Source organism: Physeter macrocephalus, chromosome 13 (assembly GCF_002837175.3).
Source record: "Physeter macrocephalus isolate SW-GA chromosome 13, ASM283717v5, whole genome shotgun sequence".
Taxonomy (NCBI): domain Eukaryota; kingdom Metazoa; phylum Chordata; class Mammalia; order Artiodactyla; family Physeteridae; genus Physeter; species Physeter macrocephalus.
This window is the reverse complement of record NC_041226.1, coordinates 24,001,034-24,023,323: the sequence shown is the minus strand read 5'-3', so window position 1 is coordinate 24,023,323 and position 22,290 is coordinate 24,001,034. Positions and strand designations below refer to the sequence as shown.

Genomic DNA, 22,290 nt, shown 5'->3' with positions numbered 1-22,290 from the left:
CAGAGGGTTTAGCATCAACTCTATAAGTTAAACAGGAAATGGTCCATACTTTCCAAAAAATATATTACTTCGGAGAGTTGAAACATAAAGCCTGTGCCTACAAATTAACTATAGAAAAGTGCACAGTCATTCTCTTTCTTTCACGTAGAACCAAACCAGCTGAGAGAAAGGGAGGGAAACCAACACTTACTGGTCCCCTTATTTAACTTCTGCAACCCTGTGCGATAGGTTTAATTACCTTCAATTTAATAGATGATGGAAGTGAGATTAGAAGAGTAATTCGTCCAAGGTCATGAAGCTAATAAGGGGTAGGGCTGGGACTCAAACCCTGACTGGAGTCCAAAAACTCTTGCGTCCTCATGCACAAGAGAACACACTACATTTAGTGAATGACGTAGAAGAATAGGCAAGAAAGGGGCGCGGTGTGTAAGAAGGCTGCTTCATCCTTTGGCCCCACCACTAACCAGGGTGAACTGTGATGCAAACACTTGTGACAACTGGGTAGGGCCAGGAAAGGCCAAATGGGGCTCAACTGAATGGGGTGGAGGGGAAGAGATGTTTGCACAGACACGTGGAGTCCAGTGAATCAAAAAGTAGTAATTAGCCATAGGCTGTATTATGCCTATCAGATGTTATGTTTTTTAAAAAAGAATTTGATGTCAAATATCTCATGTAAAGAAACATAACTAACTATGTAGATGATCTGGCTACCTGAAATGACCCTGGGCTGGCAAATGAGGAGAAAAGGTGGGTCTCCATCAGAAGACCCCACTCATTCACTCTGTCACACCACTCACTGATCCACAACCGCACGAACAATAGTTCACCGATCAGTGTGGGAGATGTAGTTATATATGATTCCTGTCCTTAAGGAACCACAATACTGCAGGCGAAGACTGACAAACAACAAACATTCCAACGTACACTCAAATGCAAAACGTACACAATCTATAATACTTACCCTAAGAGTCCAGAGAAGGGAGGAACGTTGCTTCCCAGGACCCCAAGGTCCCTCCCAGCCCTTCACTCGTATTACCACCAGTCCAGGTAAAAACAGAAAGGAAGGAACTAGTACGGCCATGTTTTAATCTACATGCAAACAATATGATTCCCTCTAGCTTAGCTAAAGGGAAGGAGGGAGGGAGGGAGTGGAGAAGAACGAACTGAGGAAAAGACAGGAGGAGGAAAAGTCTTATGCACTAACTTCTAGGAATTTGCCAGAACTCTGTATGATACAAACTTGGTGTGTATACTTTACCAGAAACAGTTTTCCCTAACACGGGGATACCTGAGAACATATCACTATTTTCCAAACAAAAGAAGACTGTGCTCTGGCCCACACTCTCATTTGGAGCTGTGTGAAAAAGTCAACAGAATTTGACTTGTGTCCAGACCCTTTGCATGAGGTACACTGACCTCTTGTGTCTAGAAATAGGGTTTTTTTTCTATAAGAGAACAATCAAATTCTATATTTTACAGGTACATGATGAAAGGCACAAATTGATAAACTCCAATGTTTTACTGACATGACCAATTGAATAATAAAACACTTAGCATCGGTTTTAGAACAATGAGATATTCACTCTTAGAAGACATGTTTGGATATAACCTGATGTGATGATGTATGTTGTGCAGGATACTATAGACCCAGTATAGATCCAGCAGGCAGGATCACCCAAAGACTAATGCCAGAGGCTCAGCGCAGTTTGCTTAACAACCGATCCTGGTCCGGTACTGGCTCCCACAGGAGGGACTGTGCCCAAGTTCTCTTTCCCATGAGACCAGTGACTACCCTCACTTCCATGAGGAAGGCTGCCAAGTCTTCCCTATACCCTCTATACCTTGCATACAAGTCAAGTCCTTTGGTACCCCAAGTAGTTCTTTGTCCCTGAGCCCCACAAGGCCACTCTTGTGTCCTTCCTCCTAAAAAGGAAGGACAGCAGTGGAGGGAAGCTCTCAACAGCCTCTGAACTTTATCAAGGGGGGGGGTCAGTGAACCTAGGACCTCTCTGACCTAAAGTCCCAGCCTACACCCAAAGACACTTGGCCCTAAAAGGCCATTGCTTTGGACAAACATGAATAGAAGTTTGAGCTTAAAGACTGAAAATATAAATTGTCCAATACTGTATTTCTACTGTATTTTAACCATTTATTTGTAAGACTAGCTCCTCTGCTGGACTAGGAGCTCCCTGAGGTCTGGGACTATGTCCTCACGGCCTAGCTCAGTTCGGCAGATAGAGCAAGCTCATTACGTGCTTGTCGAATACATGGAAAAATTAGTGCTACAAGGCAAGAGAGTTGCCCCCAGATGAAGTATGAATTTTCAAGCTGATGTGGCATTTAAGGATTTATAAGACACCACGGAGACTGATTAGTACAGCATCACGAATAGAATCAAATCCTAAGCATCTGACAATTTATTTGTGGACCAGAACATTTGTGAGGGCTTGTGGTTATCAAGGTGAGGCCACCTTCAGAGGAGGCAGAGGCTGATGCTCATTGGCAGATACATCAAAGTTCTTGAATTAGGAGGAGAAACTCTATTTAAAAATAGGGAAATTGAAAAAAATGATTCTTGTATTAACGAGATGCAGATAATTCAATATTTTACTACTAAACCACAGAGATCTAGATTACTAGGGAATAGCAATTGCTTTGAGTTAACCACCACTCTGGATAAGCCAGTGTTAGCTTAATGAGCTTTCTGTGTACTGGGCTTAATAAAAAATTGTATCAGCGTTTCATACAAATGCGGTAGAGTTGATGAATTACTCATAACGAAGGAAAATAACCCCTAATCCATTTTAATAATTCCCTTATTTCAAAAAATAGAAATTTATCCCTAAGCACACAGAAGCCTAGAAGATGATACAAGCCTAGAGAAATGAATTGATTTGCTGAAGTCACATAGCTAATTAATGACGGAGATAAGATTAGAATCAAGGTCTGCCAACTCCTTGTCTGGTGTACTTTCCACCACCTCAGTGGTTCTCAAATGGTGCTCTGTGGAACTCACCGGGCACCCAGAAGTGGGGCACACGGAGGCCTGGAGAGCAGAGTTCCACCGTTTGCCTCATGCTTTCTTTTCAGGTAGAGCCACTGGGCTTTTAGTGCTTTAGTATACAGATTTGTGGATTTCATGCCATTAAAAAAACTACTATATACAATTACCATCGTGCCATAAAAGAAGGGATATTTTGTTACTAAAAACATTTAATATTAAAGAATCTCAGAATAAATGGAGATTCTTGATAAAACACAATACCGTCCTACATTTTTCTCATTTCGCTATGGATCACAGAAAAAAAGCCAAACATGGAAAGGCACTGTTCTGTAGACCTGTGTTTGGGAAGCAACAGTTTTGTGGGAAAAACATAGAATTTTGGGTCTCAACCACATCACAGTAGCAGGGCATCCTTGAGTGAGTTGCTTTGTTCTCTGCATTTTATCCGTAAAGTTCAATAATAATTCCTGATCCACAAACTGCAGGAGTTCTTCCTTCACAAAAAATCGAGTCTGGTTATTCTCAAAATGTGGCCTCAAGACTACCTTCAAAAGCAACGTCTGAGGTGTATATTAAAAACCCACGTTCCTTGGCCCTACCCTGGATGAGGCTCTCAGAAAATGAGGTCTAGTTCTAAGAGATGTGGGTTAGAAGGCGGGAAAACCTAGGTTCTTATTTTGTCAATGGTGGTGCACCGTATCTGCTCAATCCCTGCAGAGGCTGGTGGTTAGATTAAAAGGATGGAATTCCTTTGAAAATCTGCACTAACTAGCAGATAACTAAAAAAGGGAACATGAAAAGGAGGACAAGAGCAAGAAGGACCAGAATAAAGAGGACATCACTTATTCTCACAGTTGCTATTTTCCCATCTGACAAAGATTGTGAACAGGATCAGTGACTTTTTAACCCCCCTCTTTGCAGTTAAGCTATTTTCAAGCAGAATCTTTCTTCCGACAGATGCAAAGCTGCTCGGGTAGAAGTGACCAGGGACCCTGTCCCTTGAGCCCCCTCTCTCAGACACCCTCCACCCTCCAGGTAGTCTCTGAGGTCCCCTACACTGGATGATAACAGAAATACCTGCTCTCTGAGGTGTTATTCTGGCTCTAAAGATGGTAAATCTAACCATTAAGCATCAGTCATCAACCAATGCCCCTGGCTCTACTATAATTAGCACAGAAGATGTAGCCACTCAATCATCGGATTGTCCTTCTTAATGAGGGATTCATGTGCAGGTGAAGTGGCTGGCATGGCACACCACAATCAATGAGAAGACCCTACCCTTAACGTATTTTTTTTTTTTAATCCATTACTCTTCTTCCCACCAGCAGTGCACAAGTGTTCCATTTCTCCACATCCTTATCAAAACTTGGTATTTTCTGTTTTGTTTTGTTTTTTTGATAGCAGCCATCCTAAAGGGTGTGAGGAGATACCTCATTGTGGTTTTGATTTGCATTTCTCTAATGATAAGTAGTTGTGAGCAACTTTTAAACTTGTTGGCCATGTGTATGTCTTCTTTGGAGAAAAGTCTATTCAAGTCCTTTGCCCATTTTTAAAATAGGTTTGTTTGTTTTCTCTTGTTATTTTTGAGTTGTAGGAGTTCTTTATATATTCTGGATATTAATCCCTTATCATATATATGATTTGCAAATATTTTCTCTCATTCAGTGGGTTGCTGAATAATATATATTTTTAATTCCCTGGATTGACTGGTGTCCTCTTAGCCTGTCCGTAATTTATTTTGGATGGTGTACTGCTAGAGAAGAGAGATGGGTCTGTTAGTCTGATTCGTGCAATTCTTAGCAAACAATACTCTATGCAGGCTTGATGCCTAAAGTTTTTTGAGGATGATTATGAAACAACGTAGGATACTATTTGGTATCGCTCTTCTTTCAATAATGGCCGACAAATGGAAGTACAACTGTTAATTAAAAGCACATAATGTTGCCTGATTATGAATAAAATGTCCCAGCTCACTAGAGCATAATTTCTAGAGCATTAGTGGAGCGTTAACTAGCTTTATTAAAGATTTGGAGGACTAGTCACTTTTTCATCATCCTTTAATTAAAACCTCTACATCTTGCACTTAAAAGCCTTTGTTTCTTACCCATTATTTTCATCCTTTATTCTTGCCTTGAAAAAACAGGATGAAAAAAATTTTTTTAATTAATTAATTTTATTTATTTATTTTTGGCTGCATTGGGTGTTCGTTGCTGCGTGCAGGCTTTCTCTAGTTGCGGCGAGCGGGGGCTACTCTTGGTTGCGGCGCGTGGGCTTCTCATTGCGGTGGCTTCTCTTGTTGCGGAGCACAGGCTCTAGGTGCACGGGCTTCAGTAGCTGTGGGCTTCTCTTGTTGCGGAGCACAGGCTCTAGGTGCACGGGCTTCAGTAGCTGTGGCTCGCGGGCTCAGTAGTTGTGGCTCATGGGCTCTAGAGCACAGGCTCAGTAGTTGTGGCACACGGGCTTAGTCGCTCCACGGCACGTGGGATCTTCCCGGACCAAGGCTCGAACCCATGTCCCCTGCATTGGCAGGTGGATTCTTAACCACTGCACCACCAGGGAAGCCCGGATGAAAAATTTTAAAAGCACAAAAGTTTCTAAACGAGCTTTTCATGCTCTGTAATAATAGAAAGGCATAGTTTTCTAAAATACTGGTAAAAAATTAAGATTTTAATGTTCTTTGAACTAGAAGGCCAAGGAGAAGAAAAGAAAAGCAGTGGTCAGCAGAACAGTTTGGATTTAAAGTTCTTTTACAGTCTAAAATAAATTTATGTTCATAAACAATTTCTCCCGACTTCTGTACTCACACTAACTGAAAGGTACTATAGTTCAGGAGTACAAGTTCAAAGTCCTGAAGCAGAAAATCATCCAGTTACAGCACAGCTTACTGTACATTCTTCTTCATTTTTAAAAAAAATTTTTGCTTATTTATTTATTCATTTATTTATTTATTTTTGGCTGCGTTGGGTCTTTGTTGCTGCGCACAGGCTTTCTCTAGTTGCAGTGAGCGGGCGTTACTCTTCATTGCGGCGTGCAGGCTTCTCATTGCAGTGGCTTCCCTTGTTGCGGAGCACAGGCTCTAGGCGCACGGGCTTCAGCAGCTGTAGCTCGCAGGCTCTAGAGCGCAGGCTCAGTAGTTGTGGCGCATGGGCTTAGTTGCTCCGCGGCCTGTGGGATCTTCCCGGACCAGGGCTCGAACCCGTGTCCCCTGCATTGGCAGGCGGGTTTTTAACCACTGCGTCACCAGGGAAGCCCTTACATTCTTCTTAACTTGGAATTTGCTTTGAAGTAAATGGGAGGGCAAGACATAACCTCCCTCAACCTTGGGTCTCTTCCCCTCCCAAAGACCTACCCTTGAGTGCCTGGCACAGTACCTGATGCAGAGCAGACGCTCAATAAGAGTGTGTTAAGTAAACTAATAATTTAAATCTATTAGCGAGGATTTGTGGGGTATTATGTGCCAGGCTTTGTGCTGTGTGCTCCACAGCCATGATGTCACAACCCCAGGGACAGATGTTGTCACTTCACAACCACTGTACTCTACTATACTCAATTCTATATTTCTCCCCATAAACCCCAGTTATGGACTTTCTCTCCACTAAAAATTCTACTGTATGCTTCTTAAGGAAAGGAGAACTGACTGGTATTTTTTTATATTGATTTCAGGACCCTCATTTCTCAATCCTTTTATATAAGTAGAGTTTATTAAGCTTGTTTCAGCCCAGCTGGGAAGAAATCTAGAAACAATGTATTTTTTGGTTTCATCCTTTGTCACTGAATTTGGCCTGATGCATCTTGCAAGAAATAAAAATGGATATGATGTATGTGATAAAGAATCTGAGTGATGGAGAGCAGTAAGCAAGGCAGCTAACTTTCTACACCAGAATTATCCGTATGATTAAAATATAAAGACACCTGAATTTATCTTTCCTGTTTATGCTGTTTGAGTCCCATTAAGTCCATGTTTCTGCTTTCTTCTAAATATTGTTTTCCATATTTCAAATGTATAATTAAGTAAACACAATGTAAAGTGAGATGATATACTGTTTGGAAAACCATAAAATTATAGAGTAGATAGGTTTCCATTATAATCCAATTTTCACTCTGTCATAATTTTCCCAAAGGGTTTCCTTTGGGGTTGAAGCTTTCTAAGCTTGGTTTCACCTCAAAACTGAATGTTTTGATTCACGTGAATTTGGAGAAGACTCAACTCCACCTTTTCTCTGCTGATCATATGTGTTTGTTTCCTGTAAAAGGAGATCAGGTTTCATCTCCCTTTTGCTGACATAGCCTCTGCAAGACCCCCTCTCCTTCTGAATTCTTGAGCGCTTAATTACTTAAGTCACATAAATGGCGCAGAAGACTAGTGTGATGACGTTCTTGGCTCAACAACAGCCCCCCAGTTCTACCCCTTGCACATTGTACCCCCTAGTATATACTCTCTCTATATACATAGGACTATTGTCTTACTACAGACACCTAGAACTGTTGGATCAAACGGAATGCAGATTTTAAATAGTAATATATGTTGCCATACTATCTTCCAAAATGACTGCACTAAATTATTATAATTTCACCCAAAGTACCTATATGAGACTACCTATTCCCTATATTCACCAACATTGAATTTTATCAATCTATTGGATAAAAATTTCTGCACTGTTACTTAATATAAAATTCCACCCTTGTTATGAGTTTGGATATTTTATTGTTCATTTTTACATTCTGTCACTCATTTGCTTTTCATTTTGATGTGTTAGATCTAGAAGTTATTTTTTGTCGAAGGTTGGGCACCTCTAAAAATATCTTTATGGTACCTTCATGTTTGAGATTTCTGGGTTCAAAGTAATTTTCCATGACAATTTAATGTTTTAAACTTCACTATATTGCAGAATCCAGGGTGGCCAAAAAAAGTCTGCTAACATAATGCATTCTTTCTTTTTTAGGTAGCCTTCTTTTTCATCCTTGGGAACAGAATTCTTTCTTTGCCCTATCCTAGGAGTTCTAAAATTTCATCAAGATGCACCTAGGTATAGGTTGTTTTCCTTTCAGTTTGCTGGAAATTGGCCAAACCATTTAATCTCAAGACACAAGTCTATCTCCAACTTAGAGAAATTATCTTCTGCTATTTCTCTAATAATTTCTTTGATTATTTTCTTTTCTATTTTCTCTGCTCCCTTCTAGAACTCCTAGTCAATAAATGTTTGACCTCCTGGATTGATTTTCCATGCCCCTACATTTCTCTCATGCCTTCATTTTCTGTCTCATTTCTTTGGATTTGGGGAGGAGCGCCTTAACTTCCCAAATCACCATTCGGCATTCAGCATTTTCATTCTGTTATTCAGCTACTCCATTGATTTTTTTTTTTTTGGCGGGGGGGAACTTACATGTTTGCCGGTATCTCTTTCTGGTTCTCTGACTCTACTATTTCTTTTTTCTTATTTTTAAGTTTAAGCGATATCATGTTCTCCTACACTTGAAATTGTCTTCAATGAGGTTAGAGTATGCAAAACTTGATTCCCAAACTACATGTACTCTAATAAGGCACTTGAGTAGGTTGCTTAACGCAGAAATTGGGGAGAATTCTGTAACACTACTGTGTGCTTACCTAAATAGTGAATTATGGTGATACTAATAATAACAGTAATTAATATATGTTGAAAGTTTCCTGCTTTTTAAAGTATTTTACATGTGTTAGCTCATTTAATCCTCAAAGAAACCCTGTTACTCCCATTTTACAGAAAAAGACATTGATAGAAAGAGACTAATTACTACTGGTAATTATTATTACTAGTAATCACTAGTAATACCAAATACTACTACTAGTATTATTGTTATTACTACTATAATACCAAATACTACTACCAGAAGTAGAGGAGCCAGGTTTGATCCCCGGCAGAGTATCTCCAGCACCCACTCAATTAAAAAAATCAATAGTCTAACAGTTGTTTGTACAACTATTAAAACAACAAACAAATAATTAATGCAGATGTCACACTAAGCTGTCCAACCTGGACTAGTCTGAATTTAGATGTCAAGAATGCCTCTGACTCAGTATCCCTCTGAATCAACCACTGAAGCTAGGACAACCCTCTTGGATATATGTTACATTTTAATATCCATCTAGTATTTCATGTGGCGTGTGAGCGAGGGCTATCTTGGAATAGACAGGAAATAACTAAACAAAGCATCCTATGTTCATAGTATTTCAAACAATACCTATCAGCTTTCATAAATCACCTGCTTCAATGGAGGTAACAAGCTTGACATAGATATTGTTAAGAACTGAAGTATATAATCAGAGTAGACAAGATGTTTGGGGGATTTACTCTGTGATAGAAAGAGTACAATTTCTCCAAAAGAATCAAAGCTGCACAAAGGAAAGGTGCTGCCATTCAATTATTTCTCACTTATCACTTCTGATAGGAAGCCACCTGGGAGTGACCCTGCAGAGCCTATACCTGTGTTAAAATGCCCTCAGCTAGAGCTCATCATACAAGCGATGCTAAGAAATTAAAATTACATGGCTTGGAAAATGGCTGTAGCTGAGTGCCAGCCAGCAGAAATCTCTCCTATGCAGACATAATGCATCATCAGAATTTGAAAATCATTATCTTTCCACATTAGCCCTAAGTGGTGTGTAGAATCAACCAGGTTGAGAATGATTAAAGTTAAAAGAGTGTAGTTATAGTGAAAATAACAATAAATGAAACTACCTAAAGTACCACTGGCTATTTTTAAATCTTTAAGAACAAACAGGAATTTGCTAAATCATTAAAATCAAATTAGCATAATTTAGGATCTAAAATTATTAGAGTGTTAATGCAGTGATTACATTTCTTTAAAGTCAGTTAATGAAAAATCACTGTTACTTCCTGTTTGGAAGAAACTGCATTAACTAATATCATTGGGTACCATTTAGATTAGCCAGTTCATCTCCATAGGAGCCAAAATTTGTATCAGTAATAAGAATGCTAATATTTTATATATAATTAGGATGAAAGCTCTTGGCCATATACAATTATAAGTAGAAAAATGAATTTTCTACTACTCTATTCAAAATATATATACAAATTAATTAAAAACTAAAAAATGAACAGGAAGTAAAAACAAGTAAGTTCTAGCGATCTGTTGTACACACTGCCTACAGTTTACAACTCTGTATTGTACACTTAAAAAGTTAAGAGGGTAGCTCTCATGTTACGTGTTCTCACAGCACAATAAAAGTTTTTTAAAAGGAGTTAATCTTCTTAGGGTAATGGGACTACAAGAGGTTTTGCATTTTGCTTAAAATGACCCCTAATTTTTCAATCCTGAGATATTACCAGTGTTCAACAGTTTGATATACACTTTCCAGTTTTTCTCTTTACTAGAAATATTTTTATTTAAGAAATGAGACACTTTTCTGTGTCCCTTTATCACTAATAGCCATGGGCTTTTTCCCATGTTTTAAAATGTTTTTCCATAACAGCAGTTCTCAAAGTATGGACTGCAGACTCCTAAGTGTCCCCTGACATTCTTTCTTTGGATCTGGGAAGTCAAATCTATTTTCACAATAATACTAAAATGTTATTTGCCTTTTTCACCATGTTGACCTTTGCACTGATGGGGCAAAGGCCATCGTGGGTAAAACTGCTGTAGCCTTAAAAAAAAATCAAAGCAGTTTTTGAGAGTGGTACAGTATCAGAGAACAATGTCCACAATTATTTGAGAAGGCTATTGAAATACTCCTCCCATAGATGTGTGGGGCTGGATTTTCTTTATATTCTTCAACTGAAACATATCATCAAACAGATTGAATAGTGAAGTAGGTACGAGAATCCAGATGTCTCCTATTGAACCAGTCAAGTAAGATATTAAAGAGATTCACGAAAATCGAAAAGAACACTTGCTGTCCTCACTAATATTTTTGGTTTTGAAAAATATATTTTCCAAAAAGTATGTGATTTAACAGGTAATATGCTTAATGTTGCTTATATATTATTTCTTATATATTATTTTTTCTATTTAATTTCTAATACAGTAAACAGTGATAGATATAAATCACATGAACAAAAGTTCTTTGGCATCCTCAGTCATTTTGAAGGGTGTAAAGAAGCTCTGAGACCAAAATGTTTGGGAAAGGACTTTTACCAAAAGCAGAGTGGTCTTTTTAATGGGCGTGCCTTAAAGTATTTAACACCAGAATATACAGTTCTTGAAAGCAGGGACTACTAGGTAAATCCTAAAGCGCCTGGAGAGGGAGCTACAGCTCGGGGCAATCCTGTCCTTCCCCCAGGGATGGGCAGATTGAAGACAAAAAGCAAAGGCTAAACTTCCCTCGGCTGTTTAGACACAACCACATTACTCTCCTGCTTAGCTTTTCTCTCTTCTCAATATTTTGTCTCATTTTTCTAGGATTTCCACAGAAATAATGTTCAAAGAAGGTGAAATACAAATTTATTTCAGAAAGCCAAATGACATTTTCCTTGAACTCACCACCTTACACTTCTGATACCTTTACAATTTCTGATAGCTTTTTAAAAAATTTCTGATCGATACTCAATCAGGTTGAGTCCTGGGCACCGTAGCTTGGTCACTTACTCCCCCTCCTATCTTCACGGCCTCTCAGTCAAATACTGGAGACCTGAATGGCCCTTAATGAATTAGAAGGATTATTTAAATCAGTCTTTTTTTTTTTTTTTAAACAAGGTTAAGAATATATTTATAGTATTAAGAACTCATGGCCCAGATTATCTATTTTGCAAATCTGGATTTTCTTAAATCAGGATTATCCACGCTGAATAAGTGATTTTTTAAAAAATTAATCCAGAATTTTAAAAATGTCTGCTCAGAGTCCTAAAGCATAAAAATTCCATAAGGGCTTCCCTGGTGGCTCAGTGGTTAAGAATCTGCCTGCTAATGCAAGGGACACGGGTTCGAGCCCTGGTCCGGGAAGATCCCACATGCCGCGGAGGAACTAAGCCCGTGTGCCACAACTACGGAGCCTGCGCTCTAGAGCCCGCGAGCCACAACTACTGAGCCTGCATGCCTAGAGCCTGTGCTCTGCAACAAGAGAAGCCACCGCAATGTGAAGCCCGCGCAAGGCAACGAAGACCCAATGTAGCCAAAAAATAAATAAATTAAATAAATTTTTAAAAAATTCCGTAAAATTCCCTTCTCTCATGCATTAATATTGCTTTTAATGAATTAAATATATACAGAGTTAGCCACATTAATCTCAAATGGTCTCTGGGGGGCTTACCTAAGTAACTTTAAACACGATTATACTCCCTAAAATGTGTTCCGCAGTACTTAGGAATTTTCATTGTTATAGAGGCGCTTGAGTACCTATTTAAAGTAGTCTCGGTATCCACGCCAGAAGGCTAAAGAGAGTAGAACTAAAGTACAGTACAGCCACGTGAGGTTCTCAAACTGTGAACCCTGGAGCTGCAGATCCTTACTGTAGTGCCCAGTGAGTATGGGACTCCTTATCAATGATTTTCAAATGTGAAAGTTGAATTTTCTCTCCAAAAATGTATACTGGATCTTCCTATTTTAAATCATACCACACCCTTCTGTCCAACTCACCCTTTCCATTTTACGAGTCAATCACAAATAGACTTAGAGTCCTCAATAAACAGAGATTCTCAAGAAACCTAAGAGTGGGGTATGAAACAATCCACTTGGGTCCTCTTCCCAACTTCCTTTGGGCCTGGGATACTTGCATTTGGCCAGGTCTTGTGTTCTCAAGGCTAGGCACACTGTTGCTGCAACCAGTGAATTAAATTCTTCCTACCTCTACAGTACCCTTCACCCATGGCCCTACTCCTAAATGCCTACCCTTTTCCTCTCCTAGGATAAGAAAGTGATTATTTGGACAGGTTCTTGTCATTTTCAAGGGATAATGTTTTTGCTCTCTTTCTCTCCTATGACAGAAGGAGAAAACATGGAAAAAAACAAAAACCTAAATACTGTTCCCTACCTCATCCCCTAACTCCTAGAGAGTGAAGACAGTAATGCCATCACAGGGGAAGGGAAATGCACCTAAGCTCGCTCTTCTAAGGACTGTGGAAACTGATGCTGTTGGTTTCTGGAAGGTATAGTAATTCCCAGGTGACCACAGCAGGAATCCGTGCTTCTGAAGTGGAGGCCTCAGGTGGCCCTTCTCACTCTGGGACTTCTCAACCGGCAACGATTTTGCCCTCTAGAGACACTTTTGGTTGTCACAACTGGGAAAGCGGGAGTGGGGGAACGCATGCCCCTAGCGTCTAGTGGGTGGAAGGTAGGAATGCTGTTAAACACCCTACAAGGCACAGGTCAGCCCGCACAGCAAAGTATTACCTGGCACGAAATGCAACAGGTTAAGAAACCTTGCCCCAGTCTAATACAGCTTCTAGGTCCATGGATATAAATGCAAACACTGCTTGCATTACTCACTAGTTCATTCAACTACTTGCATTTTTGTACTGTTTTCATTATCAGAGAGATCTGATCCCCAGCTCTTACACTTACCAGCTGTGGGACCTTGGGCAATGGGCTGAAACTCTGTGAATCATCAATGAATGAAAAAAATAAAACAACCAATAACACCTTCAAGACAACTGCCATGAAGATTACATTAGATAATACATATAAAATGCTCAGTGAGTAAATGTTAGCGGCTGCTGCTAGCACCATCATCATCACCAGCATCATTATCACTGCCAAATACTTAATAACTACCAAGTGCCTGACCCTGTGTTTGGACCTGAAAGTACGCTAATGAAGAAAGACTTGGAACTTATCAGTAAGCTCACAGACATACCCAGTAAGCAAAAATGCAATCAGGAGACATATCCTAAGGTTCTGAAATCCTAGAGAATTGTCCCCAAGCAAGACGTACGCTCGTGTGCCCCTTGACCACTTGGTGAGACCCATCTCTTCCTTCTCCTCCAGCATCACAGGGTGCTATGCTTGTCCTAACTGGGTCTTCTCACGCTCTGCTTCCCTGCTACCTCTCCCTGCCACCACAACCCCAGGTTCTTTGGTTTGGGACCTCAGGCACTTTGTGGTGAAGAGTTACTCTCACACCAAGAGAAAACAGCATGCAAGTGAAGTGGCATGACTTCCCGTGGGTCTCAGAAAGAAGGAGGGCTGACCGTGTCACCATGCTCAAGATTCAGGGGTCAAAGGTCCAGCCCAGGGGCAGCATGTGGCATGTACCATCAGTCTACCCATGCCCTGTGGCATTTTTGGCGTGTGTCAGCTAGAAACTCTTAATTTAGCAGAAACAAGCATTTTTCCAGGAAAAAATTCCCCCAGTTAAAAAATTCTCCAGAATTTATCTTCTTTATTGTATCACATGACTTTTACTTATCCCTCTTATACCACCTGATACAGCTCTGCTTCTTGCTCTGGACAAGAAAGTTATAATTTGCACATGCACACTATAACTTGTAACTGTACGAATGACTGCAGTGTCACATTCACTAGAACAATGACCTAGAGCATAAATAAATAGGGCTTGGAAGGAAGGCATAGTCCTTATGAGAATATCCTTTAAGCCCTACAGTTCAGAAATGAAGTTCTGTCTTGCATCATTCTACACATTCAATAGTAGGAAAAATTACTTGAAAGGTAAAAGTCCCATTTATATGGTGCATATTTTTTGTGGATTTGGATTAAGCCCAAATGATTATTTTTCCATTAATGTAGAAACACTGTGGAAAAATGAATCATGTTTTAATTGCCATAATGCTGTATCATTTATTTACACTAGAAATGACTGGTGAATCTGGTTTGGTGCTAAGTCCTAAACAAGCCAATTAGTACTCAGATTAACCTCTGTAATCACTTTCTAGCCAATTGCTTTCCATAATTTTTTCATAAAATTTGTTTGCACTCATGTTTCTTAATGAGGTAGGTAACTAGCCTTGCATTTCAGGAATTTGGTCCTCCAGCATAGGAGAGTTTATAGTATTTGCTTTGGAGAAATTTACTTGCATGTAATATAAAAAATCCCCTATTTTGCTGAAAGATTTCAAACCGTAAGAGGATACAAGATAATTAGTTTTTGGACTATTAAAAAACAGAGAGTTTCACTTAAAAAAAAAAACAAAAAACTCCATGGGTTCTCAACTCTATAAACCCTTCTTCAAGAAAAATACACATTCCAGACCAGAATGATAAAGGAAGCAGAGATATGCCTTCATGACAGGCTTCCCCCTTCAAAGTATATCATCACCTTCCATAACATTTGTCTATTTTTCTGGTTACTCACAATCTTATACGTTCGGGAAATAATATTTTTAAGACTTAATTGTGAACAGCACTAAGCCATTTCCCCTTCTGTTGGGGGAGTCCTAGGCATGTACTTAATTACGTCCCAAATCTGAGCTGAAGTCCTACGTGCCCCCAGAGTCAGGTGTACCTGGTGTGTGGAGGACTGGCTTTGGACTAGTCCATGCAGACACAGGAGGAATCAAGGAGCCTCCTGGGCTAGGAAGGGAAGGAAAAGGACTGACAAGGAAAGAACTCTCTTCTACGACAAGGGACAAAGATACAAGTAAAAAGAACTGATGCTGAGAGCAACAAAATGGCTCCTCTCCAAACACGGGGGTACTGTTCCAGCAGGCGCATAGGAGTCCTCACTAGAGAAATTACAATAAAGGTAGTGTCCACAAAGAAAAGCAATTTTTCAGAAATCTCAGTGGGGCACTAGAAATGCAAGATACCAGTAGCATTTATCCAGCAGCATTTATCAATTTATGGAAGATGATACTCACTCCTGGGCTGCAGCTAAGTGCCCTGGATGTGAGACTCCGTCACCCTCGAATGGGCATCAGTAGAAAGCACAAGAACTCCCAGTCCCCAGTGACATAGGGACCACATGCGGAGTCAGAGCCACTGGAAACCCTCCCCGGGGTGGGTGGGGAATAAACTTGCTGGTGATTAGCAGTAATCAAGAGGACTCGCTCACAGAATATATGTGAGACATTCACTAGAGACTCCCCAGCTGCTTGGGAGGAATCTGAGGGAGCTAGCTGGAGCCAAAGAAATGCTGTTTTGTAACTGTTATTGTGATGTGTTTCTATTCCCAGGATGAAGGGGTTTGGGAAATACAGAAAATGTGCAGAAGTAATAATGATGACCGTGATAATAGCTACTTTATTTTCTGTGTAGTTCTAGGCATTGTTTCTGTGAATTAGGACAACTGTATCAAAATATTTCACTGGAAATTAATAAGCTCTCAAGTTAAATTATAAAAGACCCCGTGATGCGAGATACAATATCCAAAAGTATTGAACCAGGGAAAGGAAACTGCTGAAAATCAATGTTTCTTCTATCTTCTCATGATGATGAACCACATACCTAAGAATTTTCTTGGCTTATTACTGATTGAAACCAAGGAGTAGAAGAACTACTGTCTCATTCACCTGGAGTCTAAGGATTATTTGGGGGCACCCCAGGCACCTGCCAAGTCTCTTACCCCAGGGCAAGGTCCTTCTGGCCACAGTTAACACCCACCAGGCAGAGTTCTCAGATACCTGGAAGCAGAAGTCATTCTACAGTGTAGTACTTACTTAGCCTCTGTCCTCCAAGCAGATGAAAGCACTGCTTCTCAGTCAACGTGCATTTCCTGGTCTCTGAACACAGCCTCCCTGGACCTAGGACAGCTGCCCATCTTCTCAGCACTAGCTGTTTTCTCTCGGCTTATCCTAGATCTTGACCTGTGTTCTGGCCCTGGCCCTGACTTCCAATTCTGCATTCCTCTCAATACGGGTAATCTCTCAGGCAATGTCTAACTTAAATTCATGATATTTAATCTATTCTTAACAACTTTATAGGCATTCTATACGGTATCAAATATTAAAAAGTATTCTCTTCATTTTTCTTTTATTTCATCAATTTTGATGATATCATAGAGAAGATGAGCAATTAAATGTCAAATGGCACAGCACAGGTCTGAATGAGGTCAGAATGACCTCTGACAGGACACAGGCTTTAATTACAGATTTGGGGGGCACATATGCAAACTATACTGTAGATTTTGGGGTGGATACCCTTTTCAGATTAAGATAAGTTCCTTTTCTTCCTGGTATACTAAGAGTTACTATCATGAACTAATGGTGAATCTCAATCAATACTTTCTTGATATATAATGAAATAATCACACAATTTTTCTCCTTTATAAAATTAGTGTGGAAAGTTACATTAAACCAGTCTTGCGCTATACCTTAAACTCAATTTGCTCGTGTGGTAACTTTTTTATATATTAATTGAGTTAACTTGCTAATATTTTCTTTAGAAATTTTACCCTAATTATAGTTGTTGATAATATTCTACAATGTCTGCAAGGAACTATACTGATATCTTCTTTTTTCATTCCTGTTTTATTCTCTTTTTCCTTGTTTGACCTTGCCATTTCTAACAGACTTTTCAAGAACAAACTGGCTTTGAGGATGGTCTCTACTAGACATTTGTTTTAAAATATGCATTATTTTTTGCTCTTCTGTTTGTTTTCTTCCTTCCTGCTACTTTCCTTCAGTTTATTTTTCCTTCCTTGTTGGGATGGATATTCAGTGAATTAATTTGCAGTCTTTATTCTAACATATGCATTAAATTAAAATTTCCCTTAAAGATGGCTTTAGTTGCATTTTTATACATGAAATTTTGAGATGTCAAAATTTCATTATCATTCAGGTAAAAATATTTTCTAATTACCATTGTTATTTCTTTGACCCATTTCATTATTTATGTAGAAGAATAATTCTTAATTTTTAAATATGAAAATACTCAAGATTTTAGTGTTGTTTTCAAGATTATTGTCACTGATGTAGCTTGAATAGTGATCAACTTCTAATACTTTGTGAGATTTTTATCCTTTCAAATATTTTGAGACTTGACTTTTGATCTGGTCAAGTTTTGTATATGTTCCATGTATATTAGACAAAAATGGTTTTCTGGATTTGTTGTGTGTTCAATGTTCTTTATGTGTCTGTAAGTAAAGTTTGTTACAGTGTTCAAAACTTCTAAATGCTTACTAACTTTTTGTCTGTTCTCTCTATTACTGAGAGAGATATATCACAATCTCTTACTATCTGTTGTTTTTTAAACATTTCTTCTCTTAGTTCCATCACTTTTTGCTCTAATTAGCTCATATTATTAAGCGGCTAAAATTTGAGGATTATTATAACTTCCAGGTGAATTAAAACTCTCACCATTGTAAAATACCCTCTTTATATCTGGTAATGTTTTTTGCTTTAAAAATCATCTTAGTATTAATACAGCTACCACTGACTTTTTGGGGGGGATGGAGGGACAACATTGGTATTTGCATTTTATGCTTTTTCCCATCTTTTCACTTCCAACCTTTTTACATCCATATGTTTTATATATATATATATATATATATATATATATATGTACCATTAAGTCGGGTCTTATCCAATCTAACAACCTTTGTCCTTTAATTAGAGCATTATGCCTATTTACAATTAATACAATTGCTAATATATTTAGATGGATATTACCATCTACTATATTACCATCTACTTAGCTTTCTGAGGATCAGTATCAACTTCAATCATGGGTCTTATGAAAATTAAAAAAATCTTAATGAGAAGATTTGTACAAGTGCTTTGGAAATTATAATATCCTAAATCAAACTTTGTATTAGTAAATATTCTTCCACTGAAGATTTAAAAACAAACAAACAAAAAAACCTCGCCAATGCAGGCTCCGGAATGCAGTTTCAAAGACGTTTTAAAAATATATCAGGTATGTAGCACAGGGAATTATACTCAATATTTTGTAATAACCTACAATTGAAGAGAATATTAAAAAAAAATATATATATATATATAACTGAATCACTCTGCTGTACTCCTGAAACACAGCATTGTAAATCAACAATATTTCAATAAAAATTTTAAAAATATATCAAGTAATGGCAGCACCGCAAGAATATATGCACAATCTTCTGAGATGACTCCTTTGAAACAAACAAAATTCATGACGTTTGGAGTCAGAAGGTGTGAAGGAAGGGTCTGAGAAGGAAAGGGGCTTAGTGAGTTTAAGTAACAGAAAGGAAGTATGGCAGGAAGTGATGAGATTAGTGACATGGGCATAAGTTAGACCCTGTAGAGCTTTATGGGGTTGTTGACTGTATTAGAAATGCACTTCCCAGTATATAGGGCAATGTGATGGTCTGATTTATGTTTGTAATAGTCTATTTGGGCAGCTCCAGTAAAAGCTGATTAGAAGAGACAAGAATGGAAGTGGGTGGACAATAAGGTAGTCATTGCAGACTCCTAACGACGTCTCCCCTCCAAAGACATGTCTTTCACTTGAGAAACAGAAGGAGGTGGATTCGAGGTATCTCTCAGGGTAGAATCATTAGGAGATAATTAATAATGGCTCACGGGAAGTGAGGGACAGGGTGGTGTTAACACGATGGCGTTGTGATTCTGGCTTAAGCAACAGGCTGATGGGAAGTGTTTGTAATGAATTTTTATCTACAATGAAGTCTAATAATTATAGACCATTTATCAAAACTACTGATTATTATCTTATCATTATTTCATTTTCATTATTTAATACATTTTCCAAATTGCAAGGTTATGAAAACCTCTCATGGTTCTACGATCAAACTACAATCTCTCTTTAATATTTTTCCTTTGCAGTTTTTGTGCTAAAAATCATTTCAAAGAAAACTGAACAGTGCACCACATACTATCCAATACTATTCTTCTCACAAAAGACATTATAAGGTTTGGTCAGAAACCTTCAGTGGTTCAGACCAGGTTAACGCTGACTATAAAAAAATTAAAACGAAACTTTTGTTCTATTGCACTTTTCACAAGAAAACAAAATTGAAGCAGACAATTCTGCTGAACGACAATCTGTTTTTCCCTAACACAAAATTTCAGTACCGCTACTTTCAAAAGAAGCATTTCTATTATAAAAACCATCATGTTTGTAATTGAAATGATCACCCTCAAAACATTTATTGGGCCTACATTTCATTTAGGTTTTCAAGTTTTGACCTCTCTCTTGAAAATAAAAGGAAAAGTTCCTAATGGAATTGTAAGACTGTTGAGTACCAAGTTTTTCTTTTTTTTTTTCCCTCCAGTTATAAAAGTTACGTCAAAAAGCATCCAAAAGAAAGACTATTTTCTGAACGTTAGAGAACCTTCATTTATGGGGGTGGGGGGGACCCTCAACAATCATAATCTGCAGAGCACCAATAATAAATAATACACATCCCTCATCTGCAAAAGTGAACTGGTACGGATACCAGAGGTCCAAAAAATATATATATATATATAACTGAATCACTCTGCTGTACTCCTGAAACACAGCATTGTAAATCAACAATATTTCAATAAAAATTTTAAAAATATATCAAGTAATGGCAGCACCGCAAGAATATATGCACAATCTTCTGAGATGACTCCTTTGAAACAAACAAAATTCATGACGTTTGGAGTCAGAAGGTGTGAAGGAAGGGTCTGAGAAGGAAAGGGGCTTAGTGAGTTTAAGTAACAGAAAGGAAGTATGGCAGGAAGTGATGAGATTAGTGACATGGGCATAAGTTAGACCCTGTAGAGCTTTATGGGGTTGTTGACTGTATTAGAAATGCACTTCCCAGTATATAGGGCAATGTGATGGTCTGATTTATGTTTGTAATAGTCTATTTGGGCAGCTCCAGTAAAAGCTGATTAGAAGAGACAAGAATGGAAGTGGGTGGACAATAAGGTAGTCATTGCAGACTCCTAACGACGTCTCCCCTCCAAAGACATGTCTTTCACTTGAGAAACAGAAGGAGGTGGATTCGAGGTATCTCTCAGGGTAGAATCATTAGGAGATAATTAATAATGGCTCACGGGAAGTGAGGGACAGGGTGGTGTTAACACGATGGCGTTGTGATTCTGGCTTAAGCAACAGGCTGATGGGAAGTGTTTGTAATGAATTTTTATCTACAATGAAGTCTAATAATTATAGACCATTTATCAAAACTACTGATTATTATCTTATCATTATTTCATTTTCATTATTTAATACATTTTCCAAATTGCAAGGTTATGAAAACCTCTCATGGTTCTACGATCAAACTACAATCTCTCTTTAATATTTTTCCTTTGCAGTTTTTGTGCTAAAAATCATTTCAAAGAAAACTGAACAGTGCACCACATACTATCCAATACTATTCTTCTCACAAAAGACATTATAAGGTTTGGTCAGAAACCTTCAGTGGTTCAGACCAGGTTAACGCTGACTATAAAAAAATTAAAACGAAACTTTTGTTCTATTGCACTTTTCACAAGAAAACAAAATTGAAGCAGACAATTCTGCTGAACGACAATCTGTTTTTCCCTAACACAAAATTTCAGTACCGCTACTTTCAAAAGAAGCATTTCTATTATAAAAACCATCATGTTTGTAATTGAAATGATCACCCTCAAAACATTTATTGGGCCTACATTTCATTTAGGTTTTCAAGTTTTGACCTCTCTCTTGAAAATAAAAGGAAAAGTTCCTAATGGAATTGTAAGACTGTTGAGTACCAAGTTTTTCTTTTTTTTTTTCCCTCCAGTTATAAAAGTTACGTCAAAAAGCATCCAAAAGAAAGACTATTTTCTGAACGTTAGAGAACCTTCATTTATGGGGGTGGGGGGGACCCTCAACAATCATAATCTGCAGAGCACCAATAATAAATAATACACATCCCTCATCTGCAAAAGTGAACTGGTACGGATACCAGAGGTCCCTAGAATTTAAAGCACAGGTATGTGTGGAAGGTCCGGGGGCAGGAGGCACGTGCGTTGTACATGGGATCGTGGAATGAGGAAGGGGGTGAAGGAGGGGAAGGGTGTTAGTGCCTATACTGTTTGCTGTAGAGATGTTTCTCCTGGGGTTAAGAAATGAAGAGAGGAGAGGAAAAAAATTTGATGGATTAGATAGAGCCTTGTTTTTCAAACACCATGTCGTGAGCCATTAGTACATGGCTCATTACCAGAATTTGTTTTATAAGATAGAATAGAAGGTATCAGAGTATATCATGTATGTAACAAAGGTAATGTTTCATGAAACACTTGTTTCACATATATATGTGAAAGTATTTTGTGAGAATACAGAAATGTGTGTTATTGATTTGTCATATAAAATGCTTTTAACTCTGTGGTTTGTCATAAAAAGTGAGTCACTGAGCTACAGTATTTAAGGTTCCCGGCCCCCTTCTTCTAACAGGGGAGGACCTTAATGTTAAAGATCTGTTGTTACTCATTTTTTTTTTTTTTTTTTTTTTTTTTGGTGGTATGCGGGCC

At 38.4% G+C, this 22,290-nt stretch overlaps 1 protein-coding gene across 19 annotated transcripts in view; it reads right to left on the bottom strand.

The window, feature by feature from the left end:
• Window positions 1-22,290, bottom strand: part of ENOX1 (ecto-NOX disulfide-thiol exchanger 1) — a 657,005-nt gene that overhangs the window by 362,606 nt on the left and 272,109 nt on the right. The gene's annotated exons all lie outside the window — the stretch shown is intronic.